Genomic DNA, 19,597 nt, shown 5'->3' with positions numbered 1-19,597 from the left:
CACGTATGGAAACTGAAGCCATGGAGAAGGGATGAAATCATCCAGGGATAATGTGAATAGCAGAAGAGAAAGAGAAAAAAAGCCACAAAGGTAAGAAGAATTAAGTGAGAGTGATGTTGCAGATAGAAGGAATGACTTTCCATGAGAAAGTCATCAACAGTGTTGACTGCCACAGGGTTTAGATAAGGTTTAAAAAATGTCCATCTGATTTATCAATTGAGAAGTCACTCGTTTTCTCAAAATATTGGAAGAAAAAGGAAATAAACCATTCAACTTGCTTTCTTGAGGACAAGAGAGATCTAGTATTTCACACAGAAAGAAGCCAGCTGAAGAAAGAGTGTCTAAAAACTGATGAGGGCATATCAAATAATGATCAAAGGACACAAGCAGGACTGGAATTGAGACTCAATGCTGGAGCAAACTTGATAACTGAGATAACGTTAACTGTTTTCCCACAGGATTATTATACATTGTTAAGAGAATACTAATTAGCATAATCACTACAGTGGTCACTTGGCACCATTTAGCAAAATGTTAATATTTTGTGTAACATGTATACATTATCTGACCTGACAATTCTACACCTAAAAATTTATCCTACAGATATATTTGTATTGGACAAAATGATACGTACAAGATTACTCATTACAGCATTGTTTGAAGCAGGAAAAGACTGGAAATAACCCAACTATCCATCAAGACACAACTTTAGTTATGGTATATCCAGACAAACTAAGTAGCTGTGAAAAAAAATTAGGATGTTCTCTATGTACTGATATGAAAATCTCCTGGATATAGTAGATAAAGCAAAAAATAAAAGTGCAGAAAAATGTGAAGTTACTTTTTGTCTGTAAAAAGGGGGAAAACAGAATACTATATTCGTAGGGACTTCCATGGTGGCACAGTGGTTAAGAATCCACCTGCCAATGCAGGAGACACGGGTTCGATCCATGGTCTGGGAAGATCCCACATGCCGTGGAGCAACAAAGCCCGTGTGCCACAACTACTGAAGCCCGTGCGCCTAGAGCTCGTGCTCCTCAACAACAGAAGCCAACGCAATGAGAAGCCCACACACCTCAACAAAGAGTAGCCCCTGCTCGCCACAACTAGACAAAGCATGTGCAATGCACCCAAAAATAAATAAATAAACTTGTAAAAAGAAAAAAAGAATACTATACTTGTATTTCCTTGAATATAAATAAAGCATCTGGAGAGCTAAGAATCTAAGAACAGTGGTTACTTATGACTCTAAAGAACAGTGGTTACTTATGATGGAGAGGGCTCACACAGGAGAGATGGCCGACAAGAATAAGACCTTACACTTTACATTTTCATGGCTTGTGAGCCATGAGAATATATTACCTACTCAAAAATAAAGCTAAAAAAACTTTCACTTTTTTTCCAACACAGAAGTTAAGAGAATGTAAAAAAAAAAAGAGAGAGAGAATATAATAACGATGCTAATAGACTCAAGATTAAAAGTGACAGAAGTTTAAACAGTAGAGTTTAAGCTTCTTCTATTTTCTCCACGAAGCAGCTGAGAAAATAAGGATAAATGTGAGGGGTGAACACGGTATAAGGAGCTAGAAGAAAACGACATAGAAATAGAAGCTGTAGAGAATGGAATTGGGAGCTTTAAAAATACATAATGAAAATACACTAGACATGACTAAGAATTCTACATATAGAAAGGAAAAAAAAGATATATTGGTCCCTGTTCAGTGAAACACACGGCACCTAGAACTGTGTCATCTTGTGGAAAGAGGAAATGGAAAAGTCATCTTTTAAGATAATTTACTTAGGCACGTGACAGCATGAAGGAACGCCAAAACAGACTAATCCCTGCTCCCCTCCTCTCAATACTCTTTGTCCCCGGAGTATTTCCAGAGCCTAGCACAATGCCTGGCACAGGCTGACGCTCAAAAATTCAACTATTCATAAATTCATTAACTCTGGCCTTAAGGAAAATCAGGAAAGGAGTCCTTTGCTTCAAAGTCGGAACAACGGAACCTGTCGCATGGTTCTGCGCGCTATTTTCAGCACGGGAAGGGAGTGTCAGACTCACCCAGGGGCAGACAGAGGAGAGAACAAGAGTCACCCTGACCGAGATGATAAAGGCTACGTTCCCTGCACCCTCCACCTCTCAAAATCCCGGATTCGTTCCCGGCCTCGGGAGTGTAGGGAAACGACTGGGGCCATGGTGCGACGGGCCGGGGAGGAGGCCGCAAATCCTCAATTCGTCCAGCTACCCACGTTTCCCCCCTTAGATGGGTCGCCGCGGAGTGTTCTGAGTGGTCACCTACCCTCGTGTGCGTCACACATATTGACAAACGGTTCACGAGAAGCTAACTCTCAAAGCCACAGAGAGAAAAGCCAAGCGCCCACAGGCCTACGCAGCGTCGAAAGAAAACATTTCCGTGTCGGGCGTTCCCAGAATACTCTGCGTCTCACGGCGCGGGAGGGGCAGGGGGAGCGGAAAAAAAAGGCCCAATATTAATTCTGCGCCTGGGCAAAGTGTAGGTTAAGCTTTGCTGACGGCTAGAACTGCACATGCGCAAGTTGTGGGCTGAAGCTTCAAGTGGTTGAAGCAGGGGCTGCTTCTACACTCTCAAGCTTTGGATCTAGCCAATGAAAGTTTTTGCTTTTTAATGCTGTTGCACAAATGACACATGGAAAAAGAGCCAAGAAGATGTATTAATGAAAGGTTTTTACCATTGTAAAGCAATTATACTCTAATATAAAGATGTTTTAAAATTGTGGCCATATGTCTGCGGCATTCGATTTTCTATTTTTTTCCAGTTCCAAAGACAAAAAAACACGAAGATTTTAAAAATGTGATTTCTTACCAGAAGATGGTGCCAGCGGCGGCGCGTTGAAGAAGCCTGAAAGTGAACAAACCCTCACTCGCTAGCCTATTCGACCAACCCACCGTAGTCTTAAGCCCCCGGTGCCTTTATCTCGGTTTCAACTGGGCTCTCAGGCCACAGAGCCTTCCTCGCGAGAACTACGAGATCAGACGCGAGAGGAGGAGCCGAAGTGCGACCCTGACAAATGACAGCTCTCAGGTAGTCTCTACTGTTATACGCACATCTGGGGCCACAGAGCACGTGAGAAAAGGTGGCTCAGCCCCTTTTGCCCACGCCCTCGTTTCTCATGCTGCCCACGGGCCTCACTCAGGCTGCTATGCAGCTTCCTGCGGGGATCCACTCCCACGATAGCGCGCCATGGCCTCCGGGAGACGCTCCTCGAGAGGAGATGTGAGGCCAACTCCTCCTCCCTGTACCCATCCTGCCTGGGATGTGGGCTTCCCCGTGGCGCGACAGCGACTGGGGATAACCAAGGAAGGGCTGACATGGAGGAGAGTTTTCTGTTCCCCGAGTACGTCCCGGATTCGGAGCCCGCAGTGACCCTCTAGGACCAGCTGCGGGAGCTGCAGCAGCGGCAGGAAGAGGAGGAGCGACGGTACTACAGCGGCGGGAGGAGCGGCAGCAGCAGGAACTACGGAACTCCCGGCAGATGCACCCGGACCGTGTGCCAGCGCTGCTGACTGCTGGTGTTTCACCGGCGCGCCCTGCACCTGCAGGTGAGCCGCGAGCAGTACCTGGAGCTGGTGACCGCCGCGCTGCGGAGGCCCAAGCTCGCCCTGGTACTGTACGTGATGGACCTGCTTGATCTGCCCGACGCCCTGCTGCCGCACCTGCCCGCGCCGGTGGGCCCCAAGCAGCTGATCTTGCTGGGAAACAAGGTGAACCTACTGCCCCTGGATACTCCCGGCTACCGACAGCGGCTCCAGGAGCGACTGTGGAACGACTGTGCCCGCGCCGGGCTCCTGCCGCCCCCTGGCTACCGAAGGCCACAACACCCCAGCGGGGACCGGCCACGGGACGAGCAGGAGAAAGCGAATCCTTCGCCCAAGTCCAGCACGATGCTCAGAGACGTACGGCTCATCAGCTTCAAGACTGGCTATGGAGTCGAAGAGTTTGATCTCCGCGCTCCAGCGTTCCTGACGCTACCGCGGCGACGTCTATGTGGTTGGCGCCACCAACGCTGGCAAGTGCACTCTCTTCTACACGCTTCTGGAGTCCGATTACTGCATCGCCAAGGGCGCCGAAGCTATAGACCAGATGGTGAGCCTTAGGGCGCCAGTCCCCATCGTTTTCTGAGACGCTGGGAGTCTGATCGTGGTTCAGGCACCTAATCCTATATCTTTCATTAATGTCCACCAGGGGCTGGCTGGAGCCTTCACTTTAAAAATTATCTACCTACTTTGGTCACATTTCTCTTCTGTGTCAGTTTAGTGCTTGGAAATTCAGTATATGTTGTAGTAACTTTCCAACATAAATAATTAGAGTACTTCTATGTACCAGTCCCTCTTCTAGGCACTGTATGTGAACCAGATGACAAAGTAGTTTCTGTTATCTTGGAGGTTTCCCTCATAGCTTTAGTTCTTTGTATATTTCTCCGGAAAATCCTTCTTTCACTTTCTACACCTAGCTTCACCCCTCACTTTCTCTTCATATCTTGAGTTTACTCATGAGATTACTATACAGATTTAACATTTGAATAATTAACTAATGCAATATGATGTGTGGCTTCGCTGAGATGAAATGTCAAATATGTGGCTTTAAGAAACGTCTGTGGTAACTGCAGAATGGGTGCTTCTATGGCCCTGTTTGCCATAGAAGGCAAAACTAAATACTTCATTTGTTCCTTTGTAACCAGTATTTAACTTTGAAAAGCTGTTTTCCTCTGTAGAGAACTTTAGTTGACTTATACACACAGCAGTTTTATACTGGTTGGTAGTTTTTCATTGTATAAAATAAGTTCCTTCTTCCTTTCTTAAGGAAAATCAGTGAACGTGGCTTACAGTTGTGGCTTCCAACTTCCTTCCCGTTCACATTACTTCATTGGACAAGGCGGACACTGTATATGAGAAGCACGGGGGTCATACGTTACTCAAGGTGAGGCAACATGCTTTGATGGTTGTATAGTTAGGTTAACACACCCTGTAATAGTCCCACGGCCCTGCTAAAAAAGACTTTGTTGGACAGAACCAACTTTGTTACACCATCAGCTACCTCTCCCCGACCTTGTTCACCTTGAGGATTTTGGCTATAAATTGAGGTGGGCTCTTATAGAAAAGTGATGTTGGATTGGACTGATCCTAGAATAGTGACAGAGCTGGGTTTTCTCTAGGTGACACTGTCCAATATTGTAGCACCATGCGCCTATTTAAATAAGTTAATTAAAATGAAATAAACTTTAAAATTTAGTTCTTCCCTTGCACTAGCCACTTTTCACCTGCCCAACGGTCACATCATTGCAGAAAGTTATACTGGATAATGTGAGTGAAGAGCTCTAAGTTACAGATTTTCTCACAACTGGGTGATGCTACTGGCATCTAGTGGGTGGAAGCCAGAGATGATGCTAAACATAATGCAATGCACAAGACAGTACCTCACAACACAGAATTATCTGGTCCAAAATATGAGTAGTGCTGAGTTGAGAAGCCCTTGTATGAGTGGAAAAGCTCTCCTCCGAGGTTCTTAATCCCAGGCACTTAGAGGTTATCGTACCTCTTCTCTCCTGCTTTACTTGCTCCTTCCTTTCACCTGTTAAGGAGTGTGTTAAAATTTCTCTGACCTTTAAAAAAACAAAACTCAGTGTCCCACTCGTTCCACCTCTTTACAATCAAGCTTACTCCTCACATCCCATGCTCTGCAGTCCCTGTTGTGCCCTTTCTATGCCACTGAAATTGTTCCAAGTTCACCAGAGACTGAATGGGGCCTGTTTACAGATCTTTTAACCAGACATGGGTACACACTGGTGGCTGGTGTGTAATGTATGATAGTTAAGATCTCTGGAGCCAGGCTGGGTCCAAATCCTGCTCTGCTCCACCACTTAACGAAGCTGTGTGACTTTAGGTAAGTTTCCTTTACCTCTCTCTGTTGTACCTACACCACAAGGTTGTGAAGAAGATCAAGTGCAAGGGGACTGTTGTCACTGCTACGTAAGTATTTGTGGTGATGAAGGTTATGGGACATACCTACTGCAAAAATAGCAGGTACGTCCAACGCAGAGGTGATTTACCATTAATTAATGCTCATACAATTGAAAATAAGTCAAAACACAAAATACACACCCACCCTTCAACAAGGATAAAACCAACCTGACTTGGGAAGTAAATGCTTCTTTCTCTCTGGATTTCCTAAGAAAGCCAGAGTGAAATTAAAACTCCATCGAAATAACTGCCCTAAAGTTAATACTCCAGACATGTGGGATTTTCAGGGTAGGGCTCCACCCCCATGCATCTGTGTAGTCTTCAGAGTAGACTCACTGATAATTCTCAAAACAATACTGAGGCTTCTCTCCCGGTGTAATACAAATGGTTTCTTGGGCTGCTCTGTGGCTTATCCTTGCCTTCTTGCTTTCTTACTCACCTCCCAAGTCAAAGTCAATCCTGCCTCCTAATTATCACTGAGTCCAGCCTCATAGTCCAAACTGTAATCTACTTTCTTTAGGCTGTTTTGAGATCCTGTTTTGAGGTATTTTCCCAGCTCCCAGTTTTACTGCCTTCTGCCCACCCTCACCCCACAACAGCTGTAGTTCTCAACCAGGGTTGACTCTTACCTCAAGGGAACATTTGACAAAGACTGGAGGCGTTTTTGGTTTTCACAACTTGGTGGATGCTGAGTAGAGGCTGCTAAAAATTGTGCAATGCACAGGACAGCCTCCCGAGACAAAGAATTATTTGGCCCAAAAGGTCAACAGTGCTGAGGTTGAGAAACCCTGCACTACGCAGATTTTTCCAAAATACAAAGCAGGCCACAGTATTCTTTTTTGATTCTTTTCTCTTTCCTGCTTATAATTCCACATTACTGAGAGAAGTCTAAACTGATAGCCTCATCACTAATGCACACACACACATAACATACTCTGCACAGTTAAACTACAGTTCTCTGAACTCATTATCCTTTTTCCAATTTCTGTGTCTGTACATGATACTAACCCAGGATACCTTCCCAAAATTAACTTCCCAAAAATAACTTTAATCTATTTTTCAAATTCTGTTCTTCATTAATGTTTTCCTTGACCAAACCACGTTCATTACTTCCTTCACAATCACAGTACTTAGTAGATGCCTCTCATCACGTTTCTTACCTTGTAATTTATTTACTTGCTGTTTCCACCTTCTCATCTCCTCGGGGGTAGGGACCATACAGAACATACTGTAATAGCTATCTTTGTGTCCTTAGTGCTAAACACAGAGAGATCTGTTAATAAACAGGTAAATTATTATCCAGTTACTTCCAATTCATGGAAACACCTGTAAACATAGAAGCTGAATCTTACCCGTTATCCATGTACCCTTGAGAGGTGATGAGGCAGGGATTAATCTCTGTGTCCAGCCAGGCCTGTAAGAACTAAGGTATTTGGAAGGATGTTGCTTTAATTGCCCAAAATTATCGTGTCTAAAGCTTTATGGAGGACTGTAGAAACTGTAAGCTAATAAAGCAAGATTCTGGTGTCTGGAGGTTACCACCAGATGGATGCCCACATGGGGCCCTTGTCACTGGGATCTATAGGCTTCATCCATCACAGAGCTCCCGGGCTTTTCATTTGACCTAGAAGTGTGATTTGGGTTTTTTTCAACAGTTGAATGTTTAAAAGGATTTTATTCTTGATACCTGTACAGTATTATCTTATCAGTGCCTTACTTAATATTAGAGTTATCAGGGGTTTAATTTGAACCTCCAAATATCTTCATCTCCTCCCAATGTGGAAGGTTCCAATGGGTGGAGAAGAAAGAATGGCAGGATTTCCTCCTCTTGTGGCTGAAGACATCACATTAGATGAAGGACTTGGGGAATCTGAAGCAGTGGCTGACATCAAGTTCTCCTCTGCAGGTAATTTTACACCAAGCACTTTTTTTTCTTTTTTAATTTGGCCGCACCACGTGGCATGTGGGATCTTAGCTCCCTGACCAGGGATCGAACCCGCACCCCCTGTAATAGAAGCACGGAGTCTTATCGACTGGACTGCCAGGGAGGTCCCTACACCAAGCACTTTTTAAAAGGTGAATAAAGTAGCCTTACTGACCTTTAGTCAGATATGCCTTAACTGACATAAGCTGAATATTTTAAGAAATACATACTAGGTTATTCATAAGAGGTAACCTACTCTGAAAATAAACTTGTACCTTTTCACAAATGCATTGTATGCTTTTAAAAAATAGAGTGAAAGACGGCAGTAGCCTCCCTTGGGTTTCCATTTTGAGCTGTGTTTGGTGTTTTTAATAAGATAGTTGCTAACACCACCTGTGTTCTGCGTGTTCTTGCATAGGCTGGGTAGCAGTAACGCCAGAGTTTAAGGACAAACTGCACCTCCGAGGCTACACACCTCAAGGAACAGTTCTGACGGTCCGGCGCCCATTCTTGCCACATGTAGTTAACATCAAAGGAGAGCGCGTCCGGAGAAGCGTGGCCTATAAAACCAAAAGGCCTCCTGCCCTTGTGTACAATCTGCAGAAAAAGAAAAAAAGATAAATATATGAAGCTGACCTGTTCACATTGAAGATTAACGATATACAACATACTGTATACATTACATTGCATTAAATATTGCTATAATAAAACCTTCCGCCACCCTTTTTAAGCTACCAAGGACCGTGCCAGTTTTTAATGAATTGAGTTTGTAAACAGAAGTTATTTTTTGCTGGGTACAAATATGTGTGTATCTGTGATTCAGATATACCTAAAAAGGAGTTCTGTTGAATTCAGGTTTCTCCCACTACTATTTTTTGAAACCAGATGGCATTTCTAATTTGGAGTCTAGTTGAGAGAGCAGCTTAGCAGTTGGCATATGAAAAAATGGCAGAAAATCAGTGTCTCCAAAATACATGGGCTGAAATGAGATAGAAGCGAGTAAGTGGCTTTGCTCCACAGAGTCATCCAGGGACCCCACCGGGGGAACATGCCGCAGCTTCCATCTCTGGGTCTAAGGTGGTTGCTCAAGTTGTCATCCTTTCGCAATGGCAAAAAGAGAAGAGAGTGAAGAACATGCAGCTCCCCTACTGAAAAGAAGGGGAAAGTACTGGAAGTTGCTCACATCACAGCGTCCATTGGTCAACACTTACATGGCCACACCCCCCATGGGGAAGCTGGAAGATGTAGAGGGAAATGGGGATTTCGGACTTGTATTACTTAAGGGAAGAAGGGGAGAATGGAAACTGGAAAACAAGTAGAAGTTTCCCTTACATAATCTAAAAGGGCCTGAAAATCTTAGAAAAGAATTCATGTTATGTTTTTCTGGCATTCAGTTTCTTCTGCAAGGATCAGAGCACTTTAACCATTTTATCAACATTTGCCTGTAAACACTGTATAACATTACATCAGTCAGAAGTCTTTACCTTTATGTATTCCTAAATGAGTAAGTGGCACTAGAGCTGTGGACAATGCACTGGCCAGTCAAGTCCCAGATCCCAATGTTGAGATAAAAGCTTGTGGTGTAAGCTGGCCTGAAACACAGATCCATGAGCTTCCTATGGACTCAGGTTTAGCATGAACATTTTTAAAAAATAAATTTATTTTATTTATCTTTGGCTGCACTGGGTCTTCGTTGCTGCGTGTGGGCTTTCTCTAGTTGGGGCGAGCGGGGGCTACTCTTCATTGCGGTGCACAGGCTTCTCATTGCGGTGGCTCCTCTTGTTGCGGAGCACGGGCTCTAGGCACACAGGCTTCAGTAGTTGTGGCACGTGGGTTCAGTAGTTGTAGCTCGCAGGCTCTAGAGCGCAGGCTCAGTAGTTGTGGCGCATGGGCTTAGTTGCTCCGTGGCATGTGGGATCTTCCTGGACCAGGGCTCGAACCCGGGTTCCCTGCACTGGCAGGCGTATTTTTAACCACTGAGACACCAGGGAAGCCCTAGCATGAACTTCTTAATAGTCCCATGTTCTCTGTCAACGTGTACACTCTAGCTCCCTTCTCACTAAGTAAGGATAAACGGTCAGTGTTTTAACATGCAACTTGTCAAAACTTTGTAGATCTCACTCTCATTGGGTTTCAAAGTGAATACTATTGACATCTTGGGAAAGGTAGTTCTTTATGTGCATCCTTCATTCCCAGATATGAAAGGCCAGGAGCAACTTCCCAGCCCCATTCCTCATCGTGATAGTTGAGAAGTACCCCTGACGTTTCCAGACCCACCCTCTAGAGGGCGGTAGCTTCCCAAGTTGAGAAAATGGTAGTCGATTTCTAGTTTATTTTGGAGTGAAATAGTTAATTTTACAAGTTAAAATTGTGACCATTATATTTCTATCTACTGTTTATAGTTTGGAGCTAGGCCTGAATCTTTAGATAAAATGAAGAAAATATGGTAAACTTAGCATCTGTGGAAAAATACAGAATCCAAAAACTGATACTGTATTTACCCTGAAAACTTATAATGTATTTTAGAGAGCAGAATATTTCCCCCTCCTTATCTTCTCTCTAGGCTTTTAGACCTCTCAACCAGCAAAGATTCCATTTTTAAATGTTCATAACTTATATTCTCAGGTTTTTCTTACCTGTAAAATTCAATGGTTATGTTTTGACTGAGGCATATCTAAAAATGTTCCAAGGTACTTTGCTAGCAATTTCAAACAGTGCAATTTACTAAGTAAGTTTCAGTCTCCCTGGTTGTATTTAGTCTCTTTGGGTCATCATTTTCTCATTTGTAAAATGGGGGAATGACAGCAGATATTTCAGTCCTAACATTTTATGATTCTCAGCAAAAACAGGCAGGAAAGCCAGGAAACGGTGTTTACACAATACCTCAGACAGAAAAGGCCCTCAGCCCTCAGACAACTGTGCCTAGACAGTTGAGAACTGGTGCTAGGATCTGCTATTAATTTACACCACATTCTGCCAACCTAATGCAGCCCAGGATCACTGCTGTTCTATCCAATTGACCCACAATGGATTTTGGTTTAAGAAAGTTCTCTTACCGTGTTGGTTTCTGAGCATACGTCAGCTTACTGATACTCCTTAATCCATTGATCTTAGTGTGAAGAGTGCCCTCCCATCATTAATCATTTACACTATGACAGCAAGCAGGAATTAGTAAAGAGTAGAAATTAATGGCAAGGTGTCAGTACAGCCCCCTCATGTCCACAGAACAGAAGTTGTTTTGAGGGGCTAGAAAATGATTTAGTAACTTTATACCAGTTGGTTCTGCAGCCTTGTTGTGTTCAGCATGTCACCCCTTTTGTATTCATGACACCTTAAAAGGAAGAAAATATGTGCCATCAAAGAGTTTTTGACTTCTATGTGATATTAAATATGCATTTTTATTTTTTAAAGTTCCATCATATCTTTCTTACCCTGTTTAAAACAGGAGCATTTCCTTCAAAGTTACTGAGACAAAGTGAAGTTTAAACATTTTGCATTTTTAATCACCATAAACAGCAAGCCCTACTAATCATTAGGTCTTTACTGTGTAGTTCCGCAGAGTCTAAATTTGTTTATGTTACTTGCAACAATTCCCATGACAACCAAGGAAAAGTGGAGCACAGATGCAATCCTGTGTGCTTGTGTTTCTTGATCACTCAGACACTTTTTGCAAAATGGAAATCAAGGCTAGTTTCCTGCAGATGACTAACTTGGAGCTCCACCTGTGCCAGACATGGCAGAGCTATTAATCACTGAGTAGGCACCCAGCACTGAAGCTGAGGCGAGCTGTTTTGTCGATGGCCTCTGACCATTTACCCTGGCATCCCTCCCACTTGGCTCTGTCTTGTGGAGCAGTAGAATCATTTCCATTCTTTCTCAGAATGTTCCATTTTCTCTTGGCTGCTCTTCTCCTCCCCGGGGGATTGTTTTCTTTCAACTGTCAAGGAGTAGTGCTTAAACAATAAAAAAACAAAACTTCAGACTCACGTGAATCCAATAGATAGCACCTCTGCCTGCTCTTAATGTCTCTGTCATGTTGTCTGCCCCATTGATGCCCTGTAGTGGGTGGGAATGGCTAAAGATTAACATTTTAACATCATGTAGGAATGATGCCTCACTTTTCCCCTTCATGTCAAAGACCATCGATATTCTCTCATTTAATACAGGAGTTTCATGATCTGATTATTAAGTCTAGACCATCCTTAAAACACTGTTTTGCAGAAGCTTCCTTTTGCTTCTCAAACAATTATCAGAATTTACCTTCTGGCTAATCAACCTAGTGGAAGAATTTGGTTATAATATTCTCACTAGTAGGTGCAATAGGTATGATGCTTAATCACAGTCAGTCAGTACCTCTGGCCAGTAACTGTGGTAAATCTGAGAAAACTGAGGCCACACACACACACACACACACACACACACACACACAAAGACACACATGCTAGAGAACACATCATCAGATGATTTTGGACATGAGAGACTGCCAAGATCCTTTCTAATTTTTCAGTAAGTCCCTCGAAAATAGCCAGCATTCAATGCATGAATGAATGAATTAGGAGGAAGAGGGGACTTTTTTGTTTTGGGAGCTGGTTTTTGCCTTCCCTGAAAAATAGCAATAGAGCAGACTTAAATTTGCTTAGTAACTTGACATTTTTCTAGGGTTTCTTCCTGTACTGCCTAAAGACAGTACCTCAGGACAGTTGTATGTGAGACTTCGCAGCTGCTATGATCATGATAGCCCATATAGCTTCTTTTTATTCCTTTACATTCTTATAATAGTAATAATAGCTAACTCTTATTTAAGCAAGCACAATGAGCCTGGCTCTTTTAAGCACTTTACATGATTAACTGAATCCTTACAACAATCCCATGCAGGTGGTACTGTTATTACCTGCATTTGGAGATGAGGAAGCTAGGGAACACGTAACCAGCCCAGGGTCACACAATGAAGGAGTGATGGATCTCTGATTCAAACAAACCCCAGCAGCCTAGCCACAGCACCCTGTGGGTTTGTTTAATTATACAGTAAAACTGACTATTTTTCCCCCTTTCGATGTACAGTTCTATGGAGTTTTAATATATGTACAAGTTAATTAACAACCACCATAATCAGGATACAAAACAGTTCCACCAGCACCCACGTTTTAACCACCACATAATACTTCCTCTATATACTAGAACCCATTACAAGGCTAAAGGCGAGAAGGCAAGAACTTTTCAACCTTAAGAGGTAAACGTGTTATCTTAGAAAAGAAAAGCAACCCACGTTGAAGACCTCAAAGGTTATGACACAATTTCCTTGGAAACCCTGTGTTACTGCCACTTAGTTCTCTTTCTGTCTTCCTTTGAACCCTCCCATATACAACTCCAGCCTGAGAACATTCCTCAGAGCTAGGGTGTGTGACGTGCTGCACCCTTGCTGTCTGACTTCAGCACTGCTGCCCAATCCTAAAGTGTCTCACTGTGATTTCCATGCTGTCTTACCCTCTCAGGTAGTTTTAAATTGAAAGTGCTTTCATGGCTGGCTGGGAATCTTTTCACATTGCTAGTGAGCTTTGTCAAGTACCACGGACAGATCACAGCATGAGTGGAGATCCTGACCCACAATCCTGATGAAGAAAATAGGAAATTACAAATACAGGAAATTTGGAATGCAAACATCCAAAGAAACACACCAGTAAAGTATCCTAAAAAACAAAAACTGATATAAAGTCCTGATCCTGATGCTTTAAACAGTGGAGTCATCTGCAGTTACAGAGCCAGAAGAGAGGTCAGCAGGCAGCAGCTTGACTTCTACATTTGTGCCTATAGCTGTGCTGGAAAATACGTTCTACTCAGAATTTACCACTTCTCGTGAAGGTCTGTACTTGATCTAAGAACAAAACCATCGATGCAGCTCTACCCACCACCAGTCCCTCCCATCAGGAAACTTACACAAGCCTCTTAGATAGCCTCATCCACCAAAGGGCAGACAGCAGAAACAAGAAGAACTACAATCCTGCAGCCTGTGGAACAAAAACCACATTCACAGAAAGACAGACAAGATGAAAAGGCAGAGGGCTATGTACCAGATGAAGGAACAAGATAAAACCCCACAAAAACTAAATGAAGTGGAGATAGGCAACCTGCCCGAAAAAGAATTCAAAATAATGATAGTGAAGATGATCCAGGACCTCGGAAAAAGAATGGAGGCAAAGATCGAGAAGATGCAAGAAATGTTTAAGAAAGATCTAGAAGAATTAAAGAACAAACAGAGATGAATGATACAATAACTGAAATGAATAATACGCGAGAAGGAATCAATAGCAGAATAACTGAGGCAGAAGAACGGATAAGTGACCTGGAACACAGAATGGTGGAATTCACTGCTGCGGAACAGAATAAAGAAAAAAGAATGAAAAGAAATGAAGACAGCCTAAGAGACCTCTGGGACAACATTAAACACAACAACATTCACATTATAGGGGTCCCAGAAGAAGAAGAAGAGAGAGAAAGGACCAGAGAAAATATTTGAAGAGATAATAGCTGAAAACTTCCCAAACATGGGAAAGGAAATAGCCACCCAAGTCCAGGAAGCACAGCGAGTCCCATACAGGATAATCCCAAGGAGAAACATGCCGAGACACATAGTACTCAAATTGGCAAAACTTAAAAACAAAGAAAAATTACTGAAAGCAGCAAGGGAAAAACGACAAATAACATACAAGGGAACTCCCATAAGGTTAACAGCTGATTTCTCAGCAGAAAGTCTACAAGCCAGAAGGGAATGGCATGATATACTTAAAGTGATGAAAGGGAAGAACCTAAAACCAAGATTACTCTACCTGGCAAGGATCTCATTCAGATTCGATGGAGAAATCAAAAGCTGTACAGATAAGCAAAAGCTAAGAGAATTCAGCACCACCAAACCAGCTCTACAACAAAGGCTAAAGGAACTTCTCTAAGTGGGAAACACAGAAGAAGAAAAGGACCTACAAAAACAAACCCAAAACAATTAAGAAAATGATAACAGGAACATACATATCGATAATTACCTTAAAAGTAAATGGACTAAATGCTCCAACCAAAAGACACAGGCTTGCTGAATGGATACAAAAGCAAGACCCATCTATATGCTGTCCACAAGAGACCCACTTCAGACCTAGGGACACATACAGACTGAAAGTTAGGAGATGGAAAAAGATATTCCATGCAAATGGAAATCAAAAGAAAGCTGGAGTAGCAATATTCATATCAGATAAAATAGACTTTAAAATAAAGAATGTTACAAGAGACAAAGAAAGACATGACATAATGATCAAGGGATCAATCCAAGAAGAAGATATAACAAATATAAATATATATGCACCCAACATAGGAGCACCTCAATACAAAAGGCAACTGCTAACAGCTATAAAATAGGAAATCGACACTAACACAGTAATAGTGGGGGACTTTAACACCTCACTTACACCAATGGACAGATCATTCAAACAGAAAGTTAATATGGAAACACAAGCTTTAAATAGACACAAGAGACCAGATAGATTTAATTGATATTTATAGGACATTCCATCCAAAAACAGCTGACTACACTTTATTATCAAGTGCGCACGGAACATTCTCTAGGATAGATCACATCTTGGGTCACAAATCAAGCATCAGTAAATTTAAGAAAATTGAAATCATATCAAGCGTCTTTTCTGACCACAACGCTATGACATTAGAAATCAATTACAGGGGAAAAAACATAAAAAACACAAACATACGGAGGCTAAACAATACGGTACTAAATAACCAAGAGGTCACTGAAGAAATCAAAGAGGAAATCAAAAAATACCTAGAGACAAATGACAGTGAAAACACGACAATCCAAAACTATGGGATGCAGCAAAAGCAGTTCTAAGAGGGAAGTTTATAGCTATACAAGCCTACCTCAAGAAACAAGAAAAATCTCAAATAAAAAATCTAACCTTACACCTAAAGGAACTAGAGAAAGAAGAACAAACAAACCCAAAGTTAGCAGAAGAAATCAGGAAGATCAGAGCAGAAATAAATGAAATAGAAACAAAGAAAACAATAGCAAAGATCAATAAAACTAAAAAGCTGGTTCTTTGAGAAGATAAACAAAATTGATAAACCATTAGCCAGACTCATCAAGAAAAAGAGGGAGAGGACTCAAATCAATAAAATTAGAAATGAAAAAGGAGAAGTTACAACAGACACTGCAGAAATACAAAGCATCCTAAGAGACTACTACAAGCAACTCTATGCCAATAAAATGGACAACCTGGAAGAAATGGACAAATTCTTAGAAACGTATAGCCTTCCAAGACTGAACCAGGAAGAAACAGAAAATATGAACAGACCAATCACAAGTAATGAAATTGAAACTGTGATTAAAAATCTTCCAATAAACAAAAGTGCAGGACCAGATGGCTTCACAGGTGAATTCTATTAAACATTTAGAGAAGAGCTAACAGCCATCCTTCTCAAACTCCTCCAAAAAATTGCAGAGAAAGGAACGCTCCCAAACTCATTCTATGAGGCCACCATCACCCTGATACCAAAACCAGACAAAGATACTACAAAAAAAGAAAATTACAGACCAATATCACTGATGAATATAGATGCAAAAATCCTCAACAAAATACTAGCAAACAGAATCCAACAACATTAAAAGGATCATACACCATCATCAGGTGGGATTTATCCCAGGGATGCAAGGATTCTTCAATATATGCAAATCAATGTGATACACCATATTAACAAACTGAAGAATAAAAACCATATGATCATCTCAATAGATGCAGAAAAAGCTTCTGACAAAATTCAACACCGATTTATGATAAAAACTCTCCAGAATGTGGGCACAGAGGGAACCTACCTCAACATAATAAAGGCCATATATGACAAACCCAAAGCAAACATCATTCTCAATGGTGAAAAACTGAAAGCATTTCCTCTAAGATCAGGGACAAGACAAGGATGTCCACTCTCACCACTATTATTCAACATAGTTTTGGAAGTCCTAGCCACAACAATCAGAGAAGAAAAAGAAATAAAGGGAATACAAATTGGAAAAGAAGAAGTAAAACTGTCACTGTTTGCAGATGACATGATACTATACATAGAGAATCCTAAAGATGCCACCAGATAACTACTAGAGCTAATCAATGAATCTGGTAAAGTTGCAGGATATAAAATTAATGCACAGAAATCTCTTGCATTACTACACAATAACAATGAAAGATCAGAAAGAGAAATTAAGGAAACTCTCCCATTTACCACTGCAACAAAAAGAATAAAATACCTAGAAATAAACCTACCTAGGGATACTAAAGACCTGTATGCAGAAAACTATAAGACACTGATGAAAGAAATTAAAGATGATACTAACAGATGGAGAGATATACCATGTTCTTGGATTGGAAGAATCAATACTGTGAAAATGACTATACTACCCAAAGCAATCTACAGATTCAGTGCAATCCCTATCAAATTACCAATGGCATTTTTTACAGAACTAAAACAAAAAATCTTAAAATTTGTATGGAGACACAAAAGACCCCGAATAGCCAAAGAGGTCTTGAGGGAAAAAAATAGAGCTGGAGGGATCAGACTCCCTGACTTCAGACTATACTACAAAGCTACAGTAATCAAGACAATATGGTACTGGAACAAAAACAGAAACATATATCAATGGAACAAGATAGAAAGCCCAGAGGTAAACCCACGCACTTACGGTCAACTAATCTATGACAAAGGAGGCAAGGATATACAATGGAGAAAAGACAGTCTCTTCAATAAGTGGTGCTGGGAAAACTGGACAGCAACATGTAAAAGAATGAAATTAGAATCCTCGTTAACACCATACACAAAAATAAACTCAAAATGGATTCGAGACCTAAATGTAAGACCGGACACTATAAAACTCTTAGAGGAAAACATAGGAAGAACACTCTTTGACATAAATCACAAAAAGATCTTTTTTGATCCACCTCCTGAAGTAATAGAAATAAAAACAAAAATAAACAAATGGGACCTAATGAAACTTTAAAGCTTTTGCACAGCAAAGGAAACCATAAACAAGACCAAAAGAGAACCCTCAGAATGGGAGAAAATATTTGCAAATGAATCAACAGAAAAGGAGTAATCTCCAAAATATATAAACAGCCCATGCAGCTCAATATTAAAGAAACAAACAACCCAATCCAAAGATGGGCAGAAGACCTAAATAGACATTTCTCCAAAGAAGACATACAGATGGCCAAGAAGCACATGAAAAGCTGCTCAACATCACTAATTATTAGAGAAATGCAAATCAAAACTACAATGAGGTATCACCTCACACCAGTTAGAATGGGCATCATCAGAAAATCTACAAATAACAAATCCTGGAGAGGGTGTGGAGAAAAGGGAACCCTCTTGCACTGTTGGTGGGTATGTAAATTTATACAGCCACTATGAAGAACAATATAGAGGTTCCTTAAAAAACTAAAAATAGAATTACCCTATGACCCAGCAATCCCACTACTGGGCATATACCCAGAGAAAACTGTAATTCAAAAAGATGCATGAACCCCAATGTTCATTGCAGCACTATTTACAATAGTCAGGTCATGGAAGCAACCTAAATGCCCAACGACAGATGAATGGATAAATAAGTTGTGGTACATATATACAATGGAATATTACTCAGCCATAAAAAGGAATGAAATTGAGTCATTTCTTGAGACGTGGATGGATGTAGAGACTGTCATACAGAGTGAAGTAAGTCAGAAAGAGGAAAACAAATATCGTATATTAATGCATGTATGTGGAACCTAGAAAAATGGTACAGATGAACCGGTTTGCAGGGCAGAAGTTGAGACCCAGATGTAGAGAACAAACGTATAGACACCAAAGGGGGAAAGCCGCGGGGGTGTAGGGATGGTGGTGTGCTGAATTGGGCGATTGGGATTGACATGTATACACTGATGTGTATAAAATTGATGACTAATGAGAACCTGCCAAAAAAAAAAAAAAAACACGAAAAACCATTGATGGTAAAAGGAGAAAAAAGGAAGTTCATTAAGTTTCTTATCAAAGAAACGGAGATGATTAATTTTAAAACTTCTGTAGTTGTATTTTAAGTAAACTAATGTAATGTTAAAAAAATATATTAAGTCCTGATCCTATAAGTGACATAGAACTAGTAGTCCCTATTTATTCGCAAATCAAATAGCTTCAAAAACCAAATTAATTTGGTTCTGAACTTGTTTAAATGGCCTTGCCTTTCTGCTTGAGCATTCATCCTGTTTCCTGTTCCTTTTCACATCTTAACTGATTTTCACTAAAAGGGGATCTTAGTTGCCCAACTAAAAGCTTTCTATTACCTCCAGTTTTCTCAACATTTAACATGTAGCCTAAAGAGATTTCTCATTTTCCACTGTTCACTTTAAACTTTATGGTTAAATATTCAACTGGAAGAAAAATTAGAGATATGGTGACCTCTTTCCCTTAAATACTAGATAGAGATATAGTTTACTGAAACACTTGCTAAGGAAAATGTCTTTTTCACTGGATGAAAAAGCTATTATGTAAAGTTAGTTCCAAGAAATGTACTGAAAATTTACAGCATGGGAACTTGGATGAGACTATTCAACAAAAGAAAACAATGCTTAACAGTCCCACTTACCCACTAACTCCCC

General features: G+C 41.1%; 1 protein-coding gene and 1 pseudogene across 5 annotated transcripts in view; one reads left to right on the top strand and one right to left on the bottom strand.

Moving 5' to 3' along the window:
* The window catches only part of LOC111169240 (RE1-silencing transcription factor), a 199,769-nt gene extending 191,937 nt beyond the window's left edge, over nucleotides 1-7,832 (bottom strand). For 2 of the 4 annotated variants that reach the window (XM_089911978.1, XM_089911981.1), the window contains exon 1: nucleotides 2,847-5,671. The gene's annotated coding sequence lies outside the window, so the exon portion shown is untranslated. Of the gene's footprint in view, nucleotides 1-2,303; nucleotides 2,822-2,846; nucleotides 5,672-7,161 lie in introns of those variants that run through there. The other 2 variants (XM_089911979.1, XM_089911980.1) reach the window with 2 other exon arrangements.
* LOC111169269 (nitric oxide-associated protein 1 pseudogene) lies at nucleotides 2,018-7,832 on the top strand (annotated as a pseudogene). The gene is made up of 3 exons (XR_016393162.1): nucleotides 2,018-2,463; nucleotides 2,879-4,127; nucleotides 4,845-7,832. The product of XR_016393162.1 is annotated as a nitric oxide-associated protein 1 pseudogene (transcript).
* Nucleotides 7,833-19,597: the final 11,765 nt, after the last annotated feature.

This window comes from Delphinapterus leucas, chromosome 5 (genome assembly GCF_059928025.1).
Source record: "Delphinapterus leucas isolate spDelLeu-1000000601 "Yukka" chromosome 5, BTC_Dleu_Yukka2, whole genome shotgun sequence".
NCBI classification, from domain to species: domain Eukaryota; kingdom Metazoa; phylum Chordata; class Mammalia; order Artiodactyla; family Monodontidae; genus Delphinapterus; species Delphinapterus leucas.
This window is presented reverse-complemented; position numbering and strand designations above follow the sequence as displayed.